Below are 24,776 nucleotides of genomic sequence, written 5' to 3'. Positions count from 1 at the left end.
ACTTTTTGCTTGGCCCAGTAAAACTAGAAAGGCCTTAAATAATATAGATAAGATCAGGGTCGCATAATTTCCACAGAGAACGGGGAAACAATAGGAAGCTAATAGATTTTCCATAGATTCTATCAGACTGTTAATAAAAGGAGGGATATGAGAAAGGTTTGAAAATTATTTTTAAGGTGACTAAGAAGTAGCGGCTTCTTCTCTGTAGCTGAGGAGAGCCGCCCCCCCTGCCAGCAGCGGAGGAGATCCGCCCCTCTGCCAGCAGCTGCAAAACTTGAAAAATAATTTATTTTTCTCAGAGGCAGGGCCATGGGGGATTTTCAGGCACGGAGGAGGAGCGGTGACACTGCTGTCAATGCGCGTGTGGGTTCGGCTGCCCGTCTCAGGACGGCCAAACCCACATGCGCACTGAGCTCTGTCCATCCCCAGCTGTGTTGCTGGGTTTGAGACAGCAGGCACAGGCTCCTAGTCTGTCTGGGAGCGCAAAGTGAGGGTGCTCAGGCCAATCCTGACACTGCTGTCATGCTGCCAGCACCATGGGAGCAGCGTTAAGAATGACTGCAGGGCAGTCTGGGAGCCTGTGCCTGGTGAAGCCAGAAGAGCAGCAATGTGTATGTGGCAGGGATTCAGGTAAGTTTATTTATTTATTTACTTTGTTTGTTTTGTTCACCCACTCGCCCCGCCACTTCACCTCGCTGCCAGCCGTGACTGAGACTAAGGCCTCTAAAATTAGTACCTTTGTGTGTCTAAAACTTATATGGAAGATGAAAGAGGAGTTAGACTACTTCTATGTGATCCTATGATCTTAGCTTGGACTACCAGCAAGTGCTGGTCCTTTTATTGAAAGTATAGCAGTTATGTTGAAAAGTGATGATATCACTTTATTAAAAGTATAAGAGCAGTGCCCATAGTGCAGGTACTCTCTAATTACAACAAGTATGGAAGTATAACAGGGAAATTCTGGTTGTGCATCAATCAAAATGTGGCTGATCTGCTGAGAATTTCTTGCACAGTGTCTTTAAAGGTATGTGATTGTTTCTAAGATGTACTGAACTTTATCGGAATCCTGTTGTCGAACAGCATGGGCCTCCGTTGCTTGGAGAGTGGCGAGATCATATGAAGATTTATTCATTCCCCTCTTTACCAAGACTGATAAATATTAATGTAAATGAAAATAGCCAATCATTTTTGCAGCATTTCATACCAGCCAGTTTCTGATTTTTGGGATATATGAAACACAAATACATAATGTGATCAGTCTAGAATCACACAGCATGGTCAATTGGGAAAACCAGGATTACAATTCAGATGGCAACAATAACGACTGCTCCATGTCAATACCATTTTAATTCCCACAATCTTATACCATTATGGTCACGAGATATCTTCACAGTCACATAAAAATGTGTTCACCACAAACTACATATATAACCAGATCTAGGCACCTGGGAAAAAGGTTCATAAAGCTATATTTGCAGCTCTCAAGACGCTATTAGGCAGGTCAAACATAGAAGTGAAATACTGACAACAGAATACGCAATTAAAATGATGATCACTAGCTCTAGCAAAAAACATGAGAGGTGGTTGCCCAAACCAAGTTAGGATATCTGACTACCTTTTACTGGTTTAATTATTAATTTAAAAAATTGCAGCTTGGGGGCCCAAGCTTTAAGGACTGCTTAGACCACTCCAGCCACACTGATAATTATTCTCCCTGTACTATGGCTGCAGAGGTGCCAGTGGGTAGAGGAGAGCCAACTGCCCGGTGATGGACAGGGCAAACAGGAAGAAAAACTATTATTCACATGTAGAACTAGCATCAGCAAACTATTGCAATGGTAATCTTTTCATGTTATTGTTTGTAAACAGCATATGTACAAGCATGTGCAAGCAACACAAAAATAACAAAAAAAAACAGAAACTATGCCACGTAAACATAGCAGTCATAGATTATGTAATAAATTATTTAAATTTAAAAAAATGATTATCACATTTAGGCCCATATTTATGAAATGTTTGCGCCGCTTTTGCATAATTTATTTTACAAAAAAGCGGTGCTAACTTAGCTCCATATTTATATTTTGAAGCTGGAACCATCAGCATCAAAATATCATAATTAGTGTAATTTTTTGGGAGCGCCAACCCACCTTGCATCATATTGCGACAGATATGCAAGATAGGTGTTCCTTTCCAAAAAATGACACTAGCCCTCCAGTGCCCTATTTACCTCTAGATGATAAAACGACGCACACTAAGGGAATGGACCCAGAAAAAATGACGCTAAGGCCGATTTGCATGTGCTGGGCCGATTTGCATGTGCTGGGTGCAATGGACTGCACCCCTGTCCAACTGGTGTGACCTGCAGCAACCGAACACCTATACAGGAACCGCAAGCACACCCATTCAATAAATATGCTAGCCATTGTGGACCACTGTGGGTTCTTCACAAACATCCTTGCAAAATACCCCGGCAGCGTCCTTGATGATTACATACTCCAGCATCCAACCATCAATGAGCGGTTTCAGGATGGCCAATATGGCAATGGCCTACTTGTAGGTAAGCCACCATACAAATCACTACACAGACAACACACCAACCTTGTTGGACAAACAAGTCATACACCACACTAAACACACATGGGCAGGGAAACACAGATGTACAGACAACAACACATATTCCACATGCCACACTACACTGCAATTATTGCACCTTACACACACATACACCCACATTTACTTAAGACAGCCACAACCTGACTGGCACATCACGTGAGGAACGGTGGAGCTATGTTCCATTTGCATACAGAAGCTGAGTCCAAACCATTACTAGTGTCCACTGGTTGACACCTAAATACTGATCCCACACACATGACACCAAACAATGAATTGCTCAGCTATGTGAATGTCATAGGCCGTGTCAATGTAAAGAAAGTCACACCTAGGCACAGCCCCACATTAATTATGGTGTACAAGCCTCTGGCAGCACCAATATCAAATGCCACCCAAGTGGTGCCATTACCAACTACATATCACCTACTCATACCTGACATACCTGTAGTGTGCACATTTACCAGTGTGCTGTATTGTGTCGCACACATAGGAATACACCATTACCTGCCTTGAGAGACCATGGGGCAGAATAATGAGAAATGGTGCTGTACCTACTCCAGTGCTACCACACATGTGGCCCTTAGAACCACCTAAAAATACTATGGCCCTCATTATGAACATGACGGCCCGTTCCGCACTGCCAGCGGTGGCGGAAGAAACTGCCAACAGAGGAGCGGTCCGGACGCCAAATAATGAAACAAACGAAACTCACGCATCCCGCGCACCACCCACTGCCAGGAAAGGAGTCCTGCTGACGACGGCAGAGACCACCCACAGGCCGTCGGAAAGGCCCAACCCGCCCATAAAAAAATGAACTACCATTCAGCCTCCAGTTCTGGGGCGGGAACCACTGCCACACAAAGCCAGGCGGAAATTAAACAAATAGAAGGAAACACTCACCGGAGATCCACAAAACAGGCAGCGGAAGCCATGGACAGAGAGCTGCAGATCATGCCAGCCTTGCTCCTTGCCATATATCTACACGACCGAGACCGCCGACGAAGACGAGGACGGTAAGTACCGCAACCTATGACACAAGGGAGGAAAGGGCAAAGTTACATACCCACCCACACCAGCCACCCTGCAAAGCTCCCCCCCAACCCTTCCCAGCAGCAATAGTCAGACACCCCACACCAAGAGGGACGTACCCGACCGTAGGCCACTGCAACTTGGCCATAGGACATACAATAGCACCACAGCCATAACTTATTTAAACAAACACCAGGGTGGAACTGCGTGCAGCCCAAACACAGGCCACACAGAAACTTTATTCAGTAGCTCACTGAGCTAAATGATGATAACAGGGCCAATGGCCAGTCCATAAAAAGTCAATTTCCTTGGCCACAATGGCCACACCTGACTCCCACAAGTGCTGGGTACTCCACTCAACAGGGCACCATAGGGGGATCCAGGCACCTCACAGAATGGGGCCAGGGGGGTGGGGATTTACGATGGGGTGGGACTTTGACTTGCATGAGGAGGTTGGGGGGGTGGGCTTCTCCTTTGAAGGGGGTGTGGGCTGTTTGGCTCGGCGGAGCAGGATGCCTTAGGCTCTGAGCGGGCCTTCTTCTTAACTGGAGAAGGGGCACGGGAAAGGGAAGACCAGGCTGGGTTGCGATGTTGAAGGAGCAGAAAGGGCAAGGAGGTGGGCACGTTTCGGGACAAGACGGGGTGGGCCAGTGGGTTCAAACAGGTCTACATGGGAGAGGAAAAGTTTCCTGGGAGCAATTGGGGTGGGCATGGATGAGGACATGGGAGTGGAGGCAGAGGGAGGGCATGAGGGTGTGCATGTAGAGGGGACATACAGGGATGCGTAAGAGGCGGGCACACTGGGGGAAGTGGACATTGTTGTGGGTGCAGGTGTCTGTTGGCTGTGTGAATGCTTGTGGGGGGAGGTGTGGTGCTTGTGTTTGGAAGTGTGTTTTTTGTGTGTTGATGTGCTTGACTGCGTGTCTGAATGTGTGCCTTGGATGGGTGAAGGGAGTGGGGTGCTGGAAGGGGTAGAGGAGGTTGAAGGGGGGACGAAATGGCCAGGGAAACTGGCTGCCGTCCAAGAGGAGGCCAGAGCCTGAAAAGATCTCTGTAGGGCAGACACGGCACTGTGAATGCTATCCAGATAGGCATTAGTCTGCTGCACCTCTGATGCTAGCCCCCGGGTGGCATTGACGATGGTTGTCTGCCCTACAGAGATGGTTCTCAGGAGGTCAAAAGCCTCCTCTGTGAGGGCAGCAGGGCTGACTGGGGCAGGGGAGGAGGTGCTTGGGGCGAAGGAGGTTTCAGAGTCACTACCCTCTGTGGTAGTAGCCTCCCCCATGGAAGTCCCCTCACCCTCCCACCCACTGGTCCCCTGGGCGTCCGTTGTCTCTGCCTCCGAGGATCCGTGGGCCGCTGTCTTCCCACAAGCCGGTGCCTCAGCTCCCTCGCCTGATGTTGATGCTGTACCAGACACACAAAAGAGAACAGGGATGGGGAGACAAAACAGGAGAGACACTTGTAAGTAGCTGAATGCTGATACACAATGGCCAGACATACACCTACCCAGCAGATACACCCAACAGGCAGCACCGTACACAAGGCCCATGACCATGGCCCTGACTACTGAGCACTATAGTGACCTACACCCATATCCTGTCATTGCATTGAAGCTGAGGTAGGTGAAACCTGACAGGGACACCCCTACACCCTTTAGGGAGCAGACAGTAGCTGGACAACAGTCAAAAACCCTGCTCTAAGCACCATGAGCCCTATCGCACACACACTCATCCTTCCAGGCTGAAGTATGGGCTGAGAGTACTCACCCCCTTGTGACTGCTGTGCAGCCTTCAAGCGCCCAACCAGGTCTGGGTACGCCACTGCCAGGATCTTTCGCATGAGGGGGGTCAGTGCCCGATGGGCACCCCTACGACTCTTGGAGGACTTCCCCAGCTGTTCCTAACTGATCTTCTGCGCCCAGCGCCGCAGGTCCTCCCACCTCTTACGACAGTGGGTGCTCCGCTGGTTGTAGACCCCCAGGGTCGGTACCTCCTTGGCGATGGCATGCCAATGTGCCCTCTTCTGGTGGGCACTGACCTAGTAGGGAGACACAGAGAAGAAACACAGAGGTCAGGCACCTGCACGATGGCAATAGCTGGCTGATTGTTAGACATAGGACAGACAGTACTCCCAGACATGCAGGACAGTGGCATGCAGCATTCCATGCTCCAAGCCCCATCCTGGCTCACAGGAGCGCACATCAGAGCAGTCCACTCTATCCATTACACACACAGTGCCCCCCAAACCCAGACTCACCTGTACCTCTGGCTGGCTGTAGAGTCTGCCGTACAGGGGCAGGACCCCTTCCACCAGTTTCTCCAGTTCTTCCTGGGTGAAGGCCATGGCCCTTTCCTCTGCACCACGTGGAACATCCATAACCAGAGGCAGGCCACAGCAGCACACAGAGTGGAGTACTTGTCCTCACAGGATAAGGGAGTCAAGTGATCACACGATGGCGAACGCGCGTACATTCCGTGGCGGAATGCACCGTCACCGCCAGCGGCGATCATGATATGCCAGGGTTCCCCATTGGCATCCATGTTATCCAATGAGGGTGCGAACAGCGGTCAACACCGCCGTGCGCTGTCACGTCAACAGCTAGTGGTCTTAGGTCACTTCCACAAGAAGGGGCAGAACTACATTGGGCAGACATTTTGCCATCACCTACGCATCTTGAAATTCAATTTAGTCACAATGCTGGGCCTACTAGCCATATGAAGCACCTATATCTCTATCCATAGAGTATATAAGCACACATAATTTACTCCGTTCCCTCTTAGTGATGTCAATGTACATCTGTCAGGTTGCAGTTATTGTACAGACACTACTATGAAGAATGCAGTGAATTTGTTTAGCAAATATGCCAGTGTATGTGTGCACATGACTCCTTGTTCTTAACCCTCACAGGTACCGACCCTTCTGGCGAGGAAGGTCACCATCTGTGTACAGACCACTTGTGGATATGGGGACCATGTTGGAGCGTCAGATCATTATCACTTACAGACTCACACGTGCAACTATTCAGGACCTATGTGCATTACTGGACCCTGCACTGACTCCCGGAAATCGTAATCAGCATGCCATTCCAACTGAGGTGCAGGTGCTCTCCGCACTCCATTTCCTGGCCATAGGCTCATTTCAAGTGACAGTGGGCATGGGTGCTGGTTTCTCACAGCCAGTGTTCAGCCAGGTACTTACAAGATTTCTGAATGCATTTGTACAACATCTGCAATCCTATGTGCGATTCCCCCAAAGTGCTGAGCTCCCTGCCATGAAGTCATACTTCTATGCCTTTGCAAACATTCCCCATGTTATTGGTGCCATCGATGGAACCCACCTTCCCATTATCCCCCCAAGAGTGAGTGAACAGGTGTACAGAAACAGGAAGAACTTTCACTCCATGAACATCCAATTGGTGTGTACAGCAGACCAGTACATATCCCATGTGAATGCCATGTTTCCGGGTTCAGTCCATGATTCACTTGTTTTGAGGAACAGTAGTGTGCCACAAAAGATGGAACAACTCCAAGAGGACAGAGGGTGGATCATAGGTAAGTGTGCCTGTCACTAACTGACACATTGCAGAAAAACAGCATGTCAGACTAAGGACATTCCAATGACGACTCTGTATTGACCATTTCTGTAGGTGATTCTGGCTATCCAAACTTGCGTTGGCTCCTGACACCAGTGAGGAATCCCAGGACAGATGCAGAGAGGAAATACAATGAGGCCCATGGACGTACTAGGAGGGTGATAGAGCGTACTGTAGGTCTCCTGAAGGCTAGATTCCGGTGCCTACATATCTCTGGGGGTTCCCTGGCCTATGGGCCTGATAAGGTGTGTAGGATAGTTGTGGCGTGCTGCATGCTGCACAACATGGCAGTGAGACATTCAATCCCCCTTTTGGAGGTGGCGCGGTGCTATATGTCCTGATCTGTTACCTCAGAGAGTTGAGGAGAGTGATGGTGAGGATGAGGAAGGGGAAGATGTCAATTCCAGAAACCAACTGCTACAACTCTACTTCCAATAACTGTCTAGGACTTCAGCCTGCATATGCGGTTAGTGATTGATACTGTAAGTGTGCCATGTCAACTAGGGGGAACTGGTCCTGCCTGTTGCATCATTACTCCACTTTGTTCAACATTGAAGACAGGGGACAGTGTTACAGGTGAGATATGTTGTTTATTGGTGGAATACAGGGAAATGTGCTGTGTACAGTGATGGAAGTCGTTATGGTTGGGTGTCCTCAAAACCGACTTGTGGGCAGGCCTGTTTGATATCATAGGTGGGGCCTATTTGTAATTTAGTACATTATATAGCCCTCAGCTAAGTGCAGTTGGTGAATGGGTGGGATGGTTGCTTGGCAGTAGTAGCAGTGTCAATTGTTGAAAGGGGGCTTGTTCTTAGCTGGGTTTCCAGTGCCATATCTTGGCCTGAGACTACGTTTGGGCACCTGCTGTGGAGCTACTTGGGGTGACATGGTCGGCCCTTGTGATTCCTGGGAGGGTATTTCCTGTGCTGTTTCAGCTGCTTGGGACAACTGTTGCTGGTTGTCCAGGCCTGTTGTGGGGGCCTCTTGTCCGGTGTGGGTGTCTGAGGGTTTGTTGACCAACTGCAGCAGTGTTCCAGCAATGGTGGCCATTGTGGCATTGTGTTCTTTCCACTGCTCCATGGCCTGTTGGTGGTGTTCCAGCTGCATCCTCTGACTTTGCTCCAGGGTGGTTACAATCTGTGCCAACCTGTCTTGGGTATGTTGGTATGCCCCCAATACCTCTGCAATGACGTCCTGGGATGCTGCATCTATCCGGTGCCCTACCCCCTGACCCACTGGGGCACTTGACCTTGCCCTGGCCCCCTGTGCCTGTGTCCTCTGCATAGGTCTTGACGTGCCACTAGTACTGGGGCCCTCGTCTTCCTGCATGTTGGGGGTGGGAGACTGTGGCCTCTGTTGCTGTTTTTCACCTGTTTGTGCTCTGGGTCCAATGGTGTGGGCACGCCTCCCCCTGGCCTGCTGGTCTTGACTGGGTGTTAGGCGTGACAGTGTTTTCCTGGGTGGGGTTGCTGCATGGTGAGCATCCAGGGCTGTGTGAGGGGCCTGCCTGCTCATCAGTGTACGGGGATCCTTCACCAGTGTCCTGTGATGCGCCTCTGCCTCCCTGGAATGCTGTGGCACTCCTTGTCCCCTCCATTAGGTTTGCATTGGTGGTGGTGCCTGTTGGGGGACATAGAAATGTTTGTTACATATGTAGGAGGGTTTGAGGTGGGCTGTACTGTGCAATTTAGTTCTGGTGTGCCTTCCAGTGGCCTTCAGGGGTGCCTTTGTGAGGTGGACATTACATTTAGTGGCAGTGGTGGGGTTACATCGTGGTGGGGAGTATTATTCCGTTGTGGGTACGTGCAGGGGTGGATGGCTGTGAACAGCGGGAGTGATGTGGGCCTGGTAGTGAGTTCTGGGTGATGCAGGATGCTGGATGTGGTGGGTAATGGCTGGGAGGGGTGTGGGTCTAGGTGGGTGTGGGTGGGGTGGGGTGGGGTGGTGCATGCATTACAGGTATGGTGTATATGGGGTAAATGTAGATGACTTACCCAAGTCCATTCCTCCAGTGAGTCCCTCTGGGTGCAGGATGGCGATTACCTTCTCCTCCCAGTCGGTGTAGTCGGGTAGTGTTTGTGGCGGTCCTCCCCCAGTCTTCTGCACTGCGATGTGGTACCTGGATGCCATGGTCCGGACCTTCCCCTGCAGATCGTTACATTTCTTGCGGATGTCGTCCATGGTGCGTGGATGGTGTCCCACTGCATTCACTCTGTTGACAATGGTCTGCCACAGCTCCATTTTCCGGGCGATGGGTGTGTGCTGCACCTCGGAACCGAATATTTGTAGCTCCACTTTTAGGATCTCGTCCACCATGGTCCTTAGCTCCCTTTCGGTGAAGCGTGGATTTTTGTAAGGGACATGGTGAGGGTGGTGGATGGCGTCGGGACTGGGGACGGTGTTTGGGTGCTCCTGTGTGGGTCGCTATGCGTGTCCTGTCTGCTGGTGTTCTCTGTCTGGCTCTGGTGCTCTCCGTCTTCTGGTCCTGGTTTCCTTGCAAGGGATTGTGGGGTGTGTCTGGGGGTGTTTTATGGTTTTCTAGATGTGTGTCTGGTGTGTGGGTGCTAAGCCTAGCCAATGTGTGCACTGGTTGCTGTTGGGCCCACTTGCCGCCCGTGGCAGTTGCCAATGGTCGTCCGCCTCCACTTTCCACTGAGGGGATTTGTGCATCATTATTTGGAGGGCGGGATGTGGGTGTGCTTGGCGGTGGCCGGGTGGGGTGGGCCGGGATTCCCGCCAACAGGGTCCTGACGGGGAGTGGTGGTGTGGGAATGTTTGGCGGGGTTGGGTTTTTTGTTCATTATATGGCGGGTCCCATCCGCCGCCGCCGGCAGAATTCTGTTCACCGCCGCCACAGCGGTCAGTGGTCTTTCCCGCCATGTTTATAATGACCGCCTATGTGTGTCCTGCATACAAGAAATGGTCCACCATGGTGCAGAGCTTGTGCAATACTGTAAAGATCATGGATGCCATAGTAGGACTCTGTAGGAGTATAGAGGACATACCTGACCTTTCATTCACTGTACATAGCGACTCATGTAAAAAAAGGGTGTGCCCCCTCCCAACACCTGCACTGTCCATGTGTTGAAAGTGTCTGTGAGAAATCATGTATAGGAACTCTGGAGATTCCACTGCACCAAATTTTGCCCATCCTCCAATCGTGTGATTGACACCCTAGTACACTTGATGGCTGGCACAGCCATCATCTGCCACAAAGGGTCACAAAGTGTTGCACTGTATGCGTAGTGCCACATGGTAACACGGAGGCCTGAGTTTGGCTTTGTAGGGCTACCATGGTGTCTCTACATATGACACCACTGTGGTACAAGGAAGTGGTAGGTTCCACCAACAATGGGACACTGCCTCAAGTACAGACAACACAATAGATACTTGCAATGGTTGAACCATCAGTTTGGATTTAATTTCACAATCGACAAGTCCCTGAGCCACAACCCAAGATTGTCATGCCTATCAACCCAGACCTACTAAACTATTTCACAAAACATGAACATACAACATTACCAGAAGCAAGTCAGAGTCACCACTTCACCTAAAACTAACAACTGCCATGGTATGTACCAAACCACCATCAAGCTTTACCAACACATCTTCTCTCATTCCTTTGCAGCCGATCAAGGTTATGGCATACAGCCATGGGTCATGACTCCATTTGTCAATCACACAACAGTGGAAGAGCGTGCATGTAATGACTGGCACAGAAGAACATGCAATGTGGTGGAGAGGACATTTGGGCTTCTGAAGTCAAGGATTAGGTGCCTGGACCTGACAGTAGGAAGCCTTTTGTAAGCACCAACACTGGTTTTAAGATCATACTGGTCTGTGCAATTCTGCATAATATATGCATAGAGACAAATGTTCCCTGGGATGAACAGGTAGATGCCCCCAGTGAGGAGGATGATGACAATGGTGCAGCACAGTTGGAGGGGGAACTACATAACACTGCCACAGGGTTGTAATGGGGGCCATAGCGACTGTACATTCATTATCACTTTGTAAGTAGCACCAATAAAAAACTTTGTACCTGAATCTCCTTGTTGTACTCATTCTCCACTACATATACCATTGGAATGTAACTCAAACCTCAGAGAGCAGGAAAGAAACACAATAGTAACAAATATGGCAGCAACATAGTGGTCCTGTGCCTCCACGTCACATGTCAGTGAGATGTAACTGAAGGGCATGTGACTCTTAAAGGCCTAGATCCATGCACCACAATATATAACTTGCTGTCAAGTGGACAATGTGCTAATACCTATCCCTTTCACCGCATCATCACCACGCTTGCCAGGATGTCTGCAAGGGGGGCATACATAAATTAGGGGCTGTTAACAAATGGTGTTTAAGTAACGTAGGCACTGCACAGTGTCACATCTCAAGGGGATTGCTGTTTTGCCTTCACTGTGCATGTGTGACAAGGGGGGGACATCATTGGTAACTATGGACCTTCAGTAACTTTATGGGGTTTGTAACAAATGTTAGAGGCAGATCCTACACTGTGTATCCATGGGATTATGTCCTGCCATTGGGCAAACGACACATGGTGAGCTGTACCTCACTTATGGCACACACATGTTGGCTGTGAAGTGCTCTATGAGTTGCCAGACAAATGAAGCCGCAATGGGTGCTGAAACATTATCCAAACATATGACCCATTGTCAGATCTACGAATAAAATGGGACAATGCATCACCAAATTACTGTCTGGGTGGAATGTAGGTGTGTGTTCTACTCCCTCTGTACATTAGATACACACCTGTCACACAAATCTGCTGTCTTAACACATGCCTATAGCAATTCCAGATATACATGTGAAGACTGATGTACGGGTGTATGTCCTAGGTAGCAAAGGGTTTGCAAATGCCAACAATGGCTGACATGTGTCAGCATGGTTGCCTAGTATGCTCTGTATACAGCATCACACAGCACAAAAACCAGTACACACCACTCTTTGTCACTCACATGCCAGACCAAGAGCAAGTCACCAACAGTTACAAATTAACCCAAATATGTTTGGTCTCCAACAGGGCAATCAGGTGTGGGATGCCCAACTATGTCCAGCAATGTCCAAACATGTCAGAGACCCATTTAAAGAATGAATGGGAGTAGAAGTAGACATAAATGTTGCATTTGGCTACTGAAAAAAGTAGCACTGAGATGGTTTCACACATCAACATCATAAAGTCATGGTAAGAGTTACATAGGTCGTGGCATACAGGAATAAATTCATGCCCATGTTCAATGGAGGGTGTGTATGGACAGCTGAGAGATACCCACATATACTTGTAAAAACAACATGGGAGGTGACTTGGAGATGACACAAGTGCTGTGGCAGGTGTAATGTCATGTGTGTGTAGCACTCAGGAAATCTTGCAAATACCGGCAATATGACAGTAACTATCATTTAGCCAGTACTACAAGATGTGTTCATCTACAATTTTCACAAGTCACACGTTGCATCCTGTCCATGTATGACCAGACAATATTGCTGTAGAAGATGTGTACAAAGTGTAAGCAGCCTAAAGAAGGGCAGCAATGTAGGACACAAAATATTCCTTACAAGTGATGTGGTAAAATGTGGAAAAGGAACACATATAGACCAATAATGACTGTGCAACACATCAATGTCTACATGTGATCACCCAACATATGTACAGAGAGGGTGGCTAGGGCAGTACATGGCTCAGTCATGTTTGCCACTACTATAACCTGATAGTTGGCCATTGTATGCCAACATGACAGGAGGCAGCAACAGATAACATCATCTGTCCCCTGGCACGATCCCAAAATAGAAGTCACAACAGAGATATAACCCCTAACCAAGCTTCCCCTGGAAATTACTATGGACATCAATTGATGAGACATGTCCAACACATGCAAGTAGCCAGTCCTCAGTACATGATAGGGGAAGGCTGACATCAAGTACCACAGAGGAAAAATTAATATCTCACAATTGTGCATGTGTCTGTCTACAGGGGACTGTGCATTGATCTGCTGATTAGCAATCATGAAGAGGCTAGATCCCCTCTCAAAACACCCTAACACCATGCTCTGGCTACATAAACTTTTGACATTTTCAGGGGACTGATGCATGTTCACAGTTGACTGAGTAATCTGGAGCTCCGTAAACCTGCCACTTCACATGGAACCATGGGTTTGTATCGTCAAAAAAACTCCCACAGTAGTGATGAAGAGTAGGCTGCCATCTTTGCCAGAGTTCAACACTGCTCCCCAGTGGTATGTCACTGTATGTGACAGTCAAAACAAACATGATGTGGATGAATGTGAGTGCCTAGTTGGTGGCATGCACACGTATACCAGCTATCCCAGCACACTTGTACCGCATAAATGGCTCAGGCATGGTAATGTCTATTGGAGTCTGAAAAAAGGTAACTTACCACAAATTTAATTGAATAGATATCACAAGATCATTGACAGAAAACACATTACCTTCATATGTGTTCCAACATACAGAAACATAGATGGGACTGATATGACTACACAGGCATATGTCAAAGTCCAACATGTGTCCATGCAGGAAGATGGATATGTGAGGTTTCTGAAATGACACTACACATACCTTTACACACACATGGCAACCTTCACTGACACCTGTTACTACCATCTCCTGCAACTAAGATGCATGGGGAATCATATGTCACACGTGTAGCAGAGCATCATGAAGGCTAAACCAACAACACACCATAGAGTGCACACACATGCACAGACAAATTGCCAGGGGCAACATGATTTCAACCCAGCCGTAGTCCACTGCATCCACAATTGGCATGTCTGTCACATGCCTTACCATGTATTGGACATAGGCCATCATATCTATTGTGTTGTTGGTATGTGTTTATTTTTATATCAGACATAACAATGTAGTACACCCACAAATAAATGTTCTAACACATATGAACACTCATAGTACACATTCACATATGTACAAGGTATAAGTCATTACATGCATCACACACATCAACAAACATACCCAGATGGGCTTCAGACCATTACATGGGACAGAGACCGTACTAATAGCGATCACTGAAGAAGTGAAAAAGCGACTAGATGAGGGTAGAGAAACAACTATTCTTCTTCTAGACCTCAGTGCTGCCTTTGATACGGTGGACCTGGATATATTAATGAACAGGACACAAGATATTGGTCTATTGGGGTTGCCTTTTAAATGGGTCAACTCATTTGTAAAATATAGGTCCTATCAGGTTTTAGATAGGTCCTATTTCTCAGAACATATTAACAGCAGATGTGGAGTTCCTCAGGGTTCCTCCCTGAGCCCCACTCTGTTTAATATCTATGGCCCTGATTCTTAACTTGGCGGGCGGCGGAGACCGCCCGCCAAAGTACCCCCGCCAGAACACCGCACCGCGGTCGTCAGACCGCTGCGGTGATTCTGGGATTTCCACTGGGCTGGCGGGCGACCGCCAAAAGGCCGCCCGCCAGCCCAGTGGAAATCAACCTTCCCACGAGGACGCCGGCTCTGAATTGAGCCGGCGGAGTGGGAAGGTGCGACGGGTGCTGTTGCACCCGTCGCGTATTTCAGTGTCTGCAAAGCAGACACTGAAATACAAAGTGGGGCCCTCTTATGGGGGCCCCTGCAGTGCCCATTACATTGGCATGGGCACTGCAGGGGCCCCACGACACCCCATACCGCCATCCTGTTCCTGGCGGCAGAGCCGCCAGGAACAGGATGGCGGTATGGGGTGTCAGAATCCCCATGGCGGCGCAGCTCTTATGGGCAGCGGAAAACCGGCGGGAGACTGCCGGTTTTCCTCTTCTGACCGTGGCCAAAGCGCCGCGGTCAGAATGCCCTGCGGGGCACCGCCAGCCTGTTGGCGGTGCTCCCGCCAACCCTGGTCAGAATGACCCCCTATATGTTACCGCTGGCAGAAATAATTCAGCCTTTTGGGCTGACTCTGGTGTCTTATGCAGATGATACCCAATTAATTATATCCCTCTCACGGGATTCTGGTTCCATAGAGACAGCATTTGGCCCATGTCTTCAAGCGGTGGCAGCATGGATGTCTGAAAGTAAACTCAAACTGAATGACAATAAAACAGAGCTGATGTTCTTTGGACAACAAACAAAGCTTATTATGAATCCGTCATTGCTGATGGAACAGGTTTCCTACCCCCACCAAAAGATTTCATTAAATGTCTGGGGGTTTGGCTCGATCCACAATTGTCTATGGCCCATCAAGCAAATAAAGTAGCTGCGTCCTTCTTTGGACTTCTGAGGCTGTTGAGGAGGGTCTTTACCATCCTACAACTCACAGCCAAAAGAATAATCGCGAATAATTGAGAGTGAGAACCCACTTGTAATTTTGGTATAATGTCCAAATTAACTGAATTGAAAACTTGCAAAACTGTCCTTGAAGTTGAATCATTTATTCAATTATTTCAAAATAGTACAGCCGACACGTGTTTCGCCCTTTATGGTACATCTGCCTAGGGCTTTCTCAAGGCATCATGATAATCAATCAGAAGATTAGAGGATGTATAATCAAAATACTGATTCATATAACAAAGTACATCATACAATGTTAGGTCATCAGCCTTCACCTCGGAGCACTTATCTCTAATCTTCTGATTGATTATCATGATGACTTGAGAAAGCCCTAGGCAGATGCACCATAAAGGGCAGAACACGTGTCGACTGTACCCGTTTGGCTGTATCTATTGTTAAATAATTGAATAAATGATTCAACTTTAGCAAGTTTAGCAAGTTTTCAATTCAGTTAATTTGGACATTATAACAAAATTACAAGTGGGTTCTCACTCTCAATTATTCTGGATTTCTCAATATAAGTTTTTTTTTCGTCCATACCCTCAGTTTGAGACCCCACCATCTAAAGGGCATTCACACAGGAAGAAATTTCTGGGCCATCGCTCTCTTTGTTTTTAAAAGAATAATCGCACAGGCTTTAATAGGGACCCGTATTGACTATAGAAATGCATTGTTTATGGGCTCACCTGGCTACGTTATTAAAAGACTGCAGAGAGTCCAAAACAACATGGCACGCCTGGTACTGAATATCCCCAAGCAGGAATCCATCTAAACTGGAATTTCATCATTACATTGGCTCCCAGTGGATAAGAGGATTCAGTTTAAAACACTATGGGGGTCATTACAACATTGACGGTAAAAGCCGCTTACTGCCGTGCAGAAGACCGCCAACACACCGCCGCAGCAGTGGAATTCCACCACTGCCATTATGACCCACAGCTCGGAATCCGCCAAAATCTAGACACCCACACAAGTCCGCCACACCAAAGGTCAGTGATAAACTGGCGATAACAAAACCTCCACTGCCACGCCAACAGGAATACGCCCGCACTATCACGACCCACGAATCCACGCAGTGGTCTTTCAACCGCGATATTCCATTGGCGGTACACACCGCCGCGCTCAAAATACACACACATTTACAAAACACAACCACATTGGACAATTCCAAATTCACACACCTGATACACATACACACACCACTCAATACACTATAAAACACACACCCACATCACAAACAAACCCTTACGACAACAATTGCGACAGAAGGCTAGAGAGAGACAACACCAGAAAGAACAATAGCATCCACAGGCACACAAAACACCATCACTCACACAACATCCACGCACCACACACAACAAACCTCTAAATATCACCCCACACATCACAACACACATCACCCACACCACCCCATGGCACCGCAAAGACACCCCAGGTTTTCTGAGGAGGAGCTCAGGGTCATGGTGGAGGAAATCATCCGGGTAGAGCCACAGCTATTCGGATCACAGGTGCAGCACACCACCATAGCTAGGAAGATGGAGCTATGGTGCATAATCGTGGACAGGGTCAACGCGGTGGGACAGCACCCAAGAACTAGGGATGACATCAGGAAGAGGTGGAACGACCTATGGGGGAAGGTGCGTTCCGTGGTCTCAAGACACCAGATAGCGGTTCAGAGGACTGGCAGCGGACCCCCACCTCCTCCCCCAGAACTAACAACATGGAAGGAGCAGGTCTTGGCTATACTGCATCCTGAGGGCCTCGCAGGAGTAGCTGGAGGAACGGACTCTGGTAAGCCAAACCTTTAACTACCATATCCCCCACCCTACCTGCATGCTATCACATACCCCCACCCTCGCCATCACCCCTATCACTCCAACTCCTCACATATGTCCCAATATCAAAAACCACACATCCCAAACCCAAGCCCTGCATGTAACACCAAAGCATGGACACCCATCACCAAAGCATGTCCACTGCGCATACCCATACACCCCCCTAAACCATTATCACACAAGGTCCCACACAAGAATGCAAGCACTGGGCTACAGGGTCACCCACCCATTGCACACCATGGCACACACAGATGCAATAATCATGCTTTTACACCCCTGCAGGACCCCTACCCAACGTCACCGGACAGGAGGGTCCAGACATGTCCACTCCACCCACAGAAGAGGCCCACAGTGATGACAGCAGCTCTGTCCAACTGGATCTAGATGACCAGCCCGGCCCATCTGGGACCTCGGGACCATCGGTTCCCCTCACACTGGCACAAGCCACAACAGAGCCTCCCCCCTTTGGAAACACCAGCACAGCACCCACCCAGCGGGCCCATACCTCTGTCCCCAGGAAACGTCAAGCAGCAGTGTGTCCACCTCTATAGGGAACCCAGGCTAACCCACCACCCCAACAACACCAGGGACCTGGGGGCACTGGTAGTGGGAACTCAGTTCAGGGGACAGAGGCCCAGGGAAACAGGGGAACTGGGAGGGCTGCTGTGTGACGGGGGAGGACAGGCCCAGGTAGCCCACTCTCCATGAGGCCCTCTCCAACATCATGGGAGCCTACCACCATTCCCAGGAGACGATGGCAACGGTACTGGCCAAGTTTTAGGAGACCCAGCGGCTGCAGGAGGAACAGTATTTGGGGTTCAGGGAGGAACTCAAATCCATCAATTCCACCCTGGGCACCATTGTAGGGGTGTTGAAGGAACTCCTCAACACCAGGAGGGACACTGTGGCACAACAAGGAGCCCCTGACACTAGCCTGGACGATGAACTGCCCACCACCTCCACTGGCGCTAGTGGACAGGAGGCACCGCCACAGGACCACGACACCAGCACCCCAACCCCTGCAGATGGAGAACCACCCCGCAAGCGGTCCCTGAGATCCAGGACAAAGAAAGAGAACAATGCCAAGACCCCCGCCAAGAAATGAGACCACCCTGATTGTCATCCTTCTGTCCCACTTTGTCACCCTGTCCATCCATCAACTGCCCCAGCTCCACTTCCTATGCCCCTTTGGACAATGCACCTGTGAGACTAATAGACTGGACTCTGCCATGGACATTCCTCCACCATCACCCCTGACCATTCTACAACCCCTCCACTATTTTGCACTTAAATAAACACCCTTAAATCACAAAACAATCAGGAGTCAGTCTCTGCTTTCGAAAATGTATATTGGCCATAACTGTGGCAAAATGCTATATCCAATGTAATGTCAACATACCTATGTCACACAGCTCTAGTCCATGCAGAAACAAAGCAGAGGTCACACAGTGGGACCCACATCTGTGAAATCAAAAGGGAAAGTGACAACTCAGTGTCCATACACTGGGTGAAAATGACAGACAGATGAGAGGTAGAAGAATTAAATCAGATGTAGCAGGCAGTGTTGTCTTCTTACCTGTGTCTCACTGGAAGTATTGCTGGATCACCGTGTTCCTGTTGTCTATGTCCTCTTCTTCTGCTTCCTCGTCTTCACTGTCCACAGGCTCCACAGCTGCCACAACACCTCCATCTGGACCATCCTCCTGCAGAAAAGGCACCTGTCGTTGCAAAGCCAAGTTGTGAAGCCTACAGCAGGCCACGATGATCTGGCACACCTTCTTTGGTGAGTAGAATAGGGAACCACCTGTCATATGGAGGCACCGGAACCTGGCTTTCAGGAGGCCGAAGGTCCTCTCTATAACCCTCCTAGTCCACCCATGGGCCTCATTGTAGCGTTCCTCTGCCCTTGTCCTGATATTCCTCACTGGGGTCAGTAGCCATGACTGGTTGGGGTAACCAGAGTCACCTGCAAATGTCGAGGGACAACTGTTAGACACCCACTAACTCTTAGGGACATCCCCAGACCCAGACACCTAGTCACACTGTATTGGGTCCATGTCCTCACCTAATAGCCACACACGGTGCCTCTGGAGTTGCCCCATCACATAAGGGATGCTGCTATTCCGTAGAATGTAAGCGTCATGCAGTGAGCCAGGAAATGTGGCATTCACATGGGAGATGTACTGGTCTGCCAAACACACCATCTGCACATTCATAGAATGGTAACTCTTCCGGTTTTGGTACACCTGTTCACTCCTGCGGAGGGGGGGTACCAAGGCCACATGTGTCCCATCAATGGCACCTATGATGTTGATATGTCCCAGGGCATAGAAGTCACCTTTCACTGTAGGCAAATCCTCCGCCTGAGGGAAAACGATGTAGCTGTGCATGTGTTTCAGCAGGGTAGACAACACTCTGGACAACACGTTGGAGAACATAGGCTGGGACATCCCTAATGCTATTGCCACTGTCATCTGAAAAGACCCACTTGCCAGGAAATGAAGTACTGTCAACACCGGCACTAGAGGGGAATTCCTGTGGGATGGTGGATAGCTGACATCAGGTCTGGCTCCAACTGGGCACTCTGTTCCAGGATTGTGGTACGATCAAGTCGGTAGGTGATAATTACATGTTGTTCCTCCATTGTCGCCAGGTCCACCAGCGGTCTGTACACCGGAGGATGCCGCCATCTCCTCACCTGCCCGAGCGGACGTGCTGTATGGAGGAGAACAGCGAGCATAGAGTCAACCAACACTGAGGTAGGTAAACACAACTTAATCGGAAAATGTTTTAAAATCGACATATGGCTGTATTAGTGTTTAAGCAAGGCCTAGATATGTGTGACACAGTAAAAAATAATGCCATGTGGCCGCCTGAAATGGTGGCTGCCTGACCTGTAATGTGGGAGAAGGGGATATGAGAAACTGCGCTGGCGTTGTATACTGTCGCGGTAGGCGGTCGAAGACCGCAGCACAATCCTGCTTTGGTTAACATTGGACCCTATAGGTCCCAGGAGCCAATGACGATGTACGCCGGCGGTGATGGTATGCACCACCGCGGACGTCACCACCATTTTCTGTCTGTTCAATCACTTCATACCTGATCTTCGACAGGAGAGGACCTACACTGCAAGTGCTGCTGTGACCTCAGTCTGGAAGAGACAATGGCTTGTGTGTCTGGGGAAAGGGCCCCTGCCTTCAGCACGGAGGAGTTGGATAAACTAGTGGATGGGGTCCTCCCCCAGTACATGCAACTCTACGGTTCTCCAAACAAACAGGTGAGTACACTGTGAGCATGCTGTATGGGCATTGCCTGTTTGGAGTGGTGTGGATGAAAGATAGAGGGGTGGAGAATGAGGCGTGCATGAAACGATGGTGAGTGCATGTGGGTCATGGCAAGGGTAGGGATGCAGGCCAATGACTGTGACGGTGCGGACGGTTATATCTTCTCCTTTTCCCCTGTACTATTCCTGTAGGTCAGTGCCCACCAGAAGAAGGATATTTGGCGTGCAATCGCCAAGGAAGTCCAGACCCTGGGGGTCTACCACAGACGGAGCACCCACTGCCGAAAGAGATGGGAGGACATTCCCCGCTGGAGCAAGAAGACGGCGGAGGCCCAGCTGGGGATGGCCTCCCAACGTGGGAGGGGTGCCCGTCGCGCCATGACTGCCAGGATCCGGAACATCAGGGGGGTCATGGTGCGACGGGCACCCCTCCCACCTTTGTACAGAGCCAACTACACCTAGTCATGCTCCTGTGGCTTACATGTGTGCAGCAATCGGGCATAGCCTTGTAACCCATGTCACTGTGATTGATTAGGGAACTCCAAGTGCACGGCATAGTGCAGGGGGGTTCTGTGTCTGTAGTGTCCACCAACGGTAGCGGTATTGAATGCACTCAACATGTATTCCTTCTGTCTTCCTCCCCTTTTTGTGGTCTCCCTGTGCTTGTGTGCATTAGCATCATCAGGCGGAGGAGCAGTGGCACCGGAGCACGAGGAAGCTGCATCCCACATGGCCTTGGAGGGTGACACAGCGGAGTCAGAATTCACCAGTGGGACAGAAGCTCAGCTCCACGGCGGGGACAGGAGCTGAGACCAGCGACACGGACTCCTCCTCTGATGGGAGCTCGCTTGCGGTAGCGGGCCCCTCTGTGTCCCCGCATCTACAGGTACAGCCGCCACCCCCCCACCAGCACCGCCCTCCCAGCAGTCCCTCAGCATTTGCCCTGTGGCGCTCACCCAGGAAGGTGGCCATCTCCTTCGCCCCAGGCACCTCAGGCCCTGCCACAGTCCCCCAACTCAAAAGCACAAAAAGTTGGCCAGTGCCCAGCGGGAGAGAGGAAAAAAATCTTCCACCAAGCCTCTCCCAGGGGTACAGTTGGGAGGGTGGAGACAGCTGCGCCACCATTCAAGGTGGGGAAGGTGCACAGTAAAACAGGCAAGTCTGGGAAAACCTGCACGGCGGACAAGACCGCCACAAGCACCGCTGGCAAGGACACCGTTACCACAAGCACCGCTGCCAAGGACACCGCCGCCACCATCACCACTGCCCAGGACACCGCCGCCACCAGCATTGCTGCCCAGGACACCGCTCCCACCAGCACCGCTGCCCAGGACACCGCGCAACCATCACCGCTGCCAAGGACACCGCCGCCACAAGCACAGCTGAACAGGATACCGGCGCCACCAGCACCGCTGAACAGGACACAGCCACCATTAGCAACGTTGACAAGGACACTGCCGCCACAAGCACGGCTGCCCAGGACACCGCCACCACCAACACCGCTGCCCAGGACACCGCCGCCACCAGCATCGCTGCCCAGGACACCGCTCCCACCAGCACCGCTGCCCAGGACACCACCGCAACCAGCACCGCTGCCAAGGACACCGCCGCCACAAGCACTGTGGGCCAGTGAGCGCCAACAATTCCGACGCTACTGAGGCCGCCACAAGCAGGATGAAGCACTCTGGGCACAAAGCCCCCTCCAGAACCAGTGGAGAAAGGCATCCACTACCTCAGTCCTTGGCAGAATGAAGCACTCTGGGCACAAAGCCCCCTCCAGAACAAGTGGAGAAAGGCATCCACTTGAGTGACTGTGGCTTTGCACTCCCCAGGATAAAGCAGTGGGCAAACCACCCACTGGAGAGACTTGAGAGACTGTGGCTTTGCACTCCCCAGGATAAAGCAGTGGGCAACCCACCCAGTGGAGAGACTTGAGAGACTGTGCTTTGCACTCCCCAGGATGCAGCAGTGGGCAAACCACCCACATGAGAGACTTGAGAGACTGTGGCTTTGCACTCGCCAGGATAAAAAAATGGGCATGGAGCCCCCTCGTGGATTTGGCGTTGTGCAGTCATCCGGCTGAGGTGCCCCCCCTTCCATTCCCTCTGAGGTGCCTGTTGTATTTCTATCTGATGCCCTAGCAGTGTTCTCTCTATTTTGATCGGGTAATGTGTGTGAGCCTCACCCATGCATTTTGGGCCCATTGATCCACGGACTATGATGGTGGAATACCTTGGACTTGTATTCTTGGTGTATATATTTGTTTCTAGTGTAAATATATGTATATGAATGTATATATTTTTGATTACTGTTTTTTAATAGATTACAAACGTTCGACTCATTTACTTTTGTCCTTGCATTCTTCCAGGTGGAGTTGGGGGTTGTTAATGTAATGTATCAACATGTACTTGTGTGTGTGTGTTGTAGTGGGTGAGGGTGGGGGTGGGAGTGTTGCGTATTGCGTTTGTGTGTCACTCTTTTTCCCCTCCCCCATCCCCTGTGTCATAGGTGCAGTACCCACTGTGGTCTTCGCGATATATGTTCAGGAGCCAGGCGTCTTATTCCTGAATAAAAAAGTATGAAGTTTAGGTGTTTGCGTCTAAATTTATGACGTATGACGGTCATGCGTCGCTTTTTGTCCCATTGTGCGTGAAAAGGCCTGTGGACTTGCGAAAGTCACTCAGGGGCTAGGCATCATTTGTCTGGCATTGCAGAGTATGGAATTGAGCCGTTCGCATTAATTTTAGAAGCATGACAGACAGAAATGCGTGGAATTTTGCTACATAGCCTTAGAGTGCATCTGGATTCACATAACATGTCACATGGGCTATGCAATAATGTTGTCATAATGGTATGCTACATGTGTGTGCCTATCCATTCGTATCTTGACAGTGGCATTGGTATGTTCAACTTATATGTTATGTTATGTTATTTGGAATTGTATAGCGCTTGAACTACCTGGAGGCCTCACAGCGCTTGCAAAAACCTGAAACAAGAACATCCACCCTGAACACTAATTGAAGATGAAATCCTAAAAAGCCAGGTCTTTAAGGCCTTACGAAAGGGTAATTCAAGGTTCATTGCTCTTATGCCAATCGGTAACGAGTTCCACAGCTTTGCTCCTTTATACGCCAGAGAACTACCTCCCCATCTGGCCTTCTTCACTCTGGGAACAGTTACCAGGTATGCTGATGCAGATCTAAGTGATCTGCTTGGGATATAGAAAGAAGCTAATGACCTCAGAATTTCCGGGCCTCGCTTATGCAGAGCTCTATGCATATGACATAGGCCCTCATTACAACCCTGGCGGTCGGTGTTAAAGCGGCGGTAAAACTGCCAACATAGACAGCCACTTTAACACTCCGACTGCCACGGCGGTACAAACAAACACTGCGGCGGTAACCGCCAACAGACAGGCGGAAGACAAGGTTCCGCCCACTGTATTACAACAGTCCAATCCGCCACCTTTTCCGGGGCGGATTCACTGCAAACAAAAACACGGTGGAAACAGGACTTCGAAAGGAAAACGCTCACCTCTACACACCCCACGAGGAATTCGGACGCCATGGAACCCAAGCTGCACATCCTGCCAGCCCTCATTTTCTTGCTCCTCTACCAGGAGTACGAACGCCGGTGGCGAAGACAATGGTGAGTACTGCACCTACGACACAGGGGAGGGGGGAGGGAAAAAACAGGGACACACACACGCAACACCCCCACCCTCACCCCCACCCTCACCCACTACAACACACACACTAATACATATTTATACATTATAGTTACACCCCCCCAGAAGAATGCAAAGAGAAAAGGAAATGAGTTTAACCATTGTAATATATTAAAATCAAGTACGCAAAAATATATATATACACCATAAACAAAATATTCACCATGCTTAGTAGTCCAGGTAGTGCTCCAATGAAGTTGGTGGAACACTGGGTCCACACGGTATGGGCGAGGCCCACACAAGATCCCCGACCATGAAGGAGAGAACACTGCAGGGGCATCAGAGAGCAAGAAAACAGGCACCTCAGGGGGAGGGAAAGGGGGGACACCTCAGCCGGTTGAGTGCAAGACACCAAATCCACGAGGGGGCCACATG

Source organism: Pleurodeles waltl, chromosome 11 (genome assembly GCF_031143425.1).
Source record: "Pleurodeles waltl isolate 20211129_DDA chromosome 11, aPleWal1.hap1.20221129, whole genome shotgun sequence".
Lineage (NCBI taxonomy): Eukaryota > Metazoa > Chordata > Amphibia > Caudata > Salamandridae > Pleurodeles > Pleurodeles waltl.
This window is presented reverse-complemented; position numbering follows the sequence as displayed.